The sequence below is a fragment of the Mus caroli genome, unplaced genomic scaffold (assembly GCF_900094665.2).
Source record: "Mus caroli unplaced genomic scaffold, CAROLI_EIJ_v1.1 scaffold_17468_1, whole genome shotgun sequence".
Lineage (NCBI taxonomy): Eukaryota > Metazoa > Chordata > Mammalia > Rodentia > Muridae > Mus > Mus caroli.
The window spans coordinates 6789-9024 of record NW_018390816.1 but is presented as its reverse complement, the minus strand read 5'-3'; the positions used below and the strand labels follow the sequence as shown (position 1 = coordinate 9024).

General features: G+C 33.0%; 1 pseudogene; it reads right to left on the bottom strand.

The window, feature by feature from the left end:
• LOC110288844 overlaps window positions 1-2213 on the bottom strand; it is a 4999-nt pseudogene extending 2786 nt beyond the window's left edge.
• Window positions 2214-2236: the final 23 nt, after the last annotated feature.

The following is a 2236-nucleotide window of genomic DNA, read 5'->3' as shown; positions in this document are numbered from 1 at the left end:
TGCAAAGGCTTTGCCACATTGATTACATTCATAGAGTTTCTCTCCAGTATGTGTCCTTTTATGGATTTGAAGAGTTCTGTGATATGCAAAGGCTTTGCCACCTTGGTTACATTGATAGTGTTTCTCTCCAGTATGTGTCCTTTTATTGATTTGAAGAGTTCTGTGATATGCAAAGGCTTTGCCACATTGGTTACATTCATACGGCTTCTCTCCAGTATGTGTTTTTTTATGGATTCGAAGATATCTGCAACATGCAAAGGCTTTGCTACATTGATTACATTCATATGGTTTCTCTCCAGTATGTGTTTCTTCTTTATGGATTTTAAGAGTTTTGTGATATGACAAGGCTTTCCCACATTGGTTACATTGATAGAGTTTCTCTCCAGTATGTGTTATTTTATGACATTGAAGATGACCAAATTGTGCAAAGGTTCTGCCACACTGGTTACATTTATAGGGTTTCTTTCCAGTTTGTATTCTTTTATGGATATGAAGATTGCTGTGACCTGAAAAGGTTTTCCCACATTGATTACATTCATAGAGTTTTTCTCCAGTATATGTTCCTTTAGGGATTTCAAAATGGCTGTGACATGAAAAGGTTTTACCACATTGGTTACCATCATAGACTATTTCTTCAGTGTGTGGTCTTCTATGCATTTGATGATCAGTATAAGACTTGAAAGATCCAATGCTCTTATGTAACTGATGATGATGGTTTCTTGCAAAGGCTCCATCATATTGAATATATTCAAAGGGTTTCTCTCCAGTATTACTTGGTCCATCCCTTTGAAGATGCCTGTGATATAAATAGAGTTTAACACATTAGATATTTTCAGAGTGTTTCTCTATAGTAAGATTTTATTTAAGACTGTGTATGCAATTGGTACATGTATAAGTTTTACTCCATTTATTATACCAATGAATCATTTATCTGTATGGATTAGGNTAACAATCTATTCTAATTGTAAAGAGGAATCAGATATAATAAGGTTCTGTCATGTTGTTTTTATCCATGTTGGTTTGATTCATTATGCTTATTATTTACATCTTTAAAAGTACCTGTGATGGAAAGAGCATTTATTACATGACACAAAGTTACAATATCTTTTTCCTTTATGATGTTTTTCATATATTTGACAAAATGTGCAAGCATTCACAGATTTACCACAATGGTTGGATTCATGAATTTACCTATAATATGAGCCATACAACATTTGGGAAGTTCAACAGGAGAAACAGAATATTTCTACATTAGTAATACTCATAGGTATTTTCTGCAGTCTGAGGTTTTTGATGTATTCACAAAGAAGTTGTGATTTTAATTAATTGTACGCCTTCACAATTTTCAACAAATTTATTCTAAGTTGGGAAAATTAACCAATCTTTTAATTGTCCTGAGCGAATTATATAGGGTTTAGCTTGCCTTAGGCAGAGTATTGTATCATTTATGTTCAATGAATAGATGATAGACAGATTAGAAAGATAGATACATAGACAGATAGACAGACACATAGACAGACAGAGATATATCTGTCCCATATAATACAACTACCTAAGGAAGAATAACAAAATATATATACCTTGTATTCACTTAGTTTTAATTTTTGTTCCTCATAGACATGTGGCATTTAGATTAAGATTTCACAACAAACTTTTTCACTTCCAAGAACTTCCACACTCAATAATATAAGCAACTTTGCCACAAGTATATGAGTAACATCAGTATACTATGGACTGTTTGCATATCAGACAGTTTTGGATATAAACTGATTTCATATTCAATGTGTACACTTTTAATACTAGCTGAGTGGTATGAGACTAAACAGATTGGCAGATCTACACTGTGGAATGAATGGGACTGTGATTGATAAGGTACTGTCTGTTAAGGCAGTGTTTTCGTGTTTTCTGTCTTAAAGGAAAGCCTTGCAAACACAATCAAATACCTGACACTGAGTTGTCCTTTTTGTGAGAATTTAATAATCAGTATCCATAAACTCTGCTTATTTATAACCCTGATTTTAAGTAAAACTTCAAGAACAAACTAAGATTTCTTCAAAGGCATATTTGGATCAGCATGCACAAGAAAATTACCTTCTGGGTCTTCCACAATTTTCACAATCTTCTTCAATATTGTCTTCTTCCCAGTTATAGCCTAGAAGACAGTACAAGGAAATACATGATATATTTGTGGAATTCAGGCAAAATTTAAGAAACTATCTTCAGTGATCCTTACAAA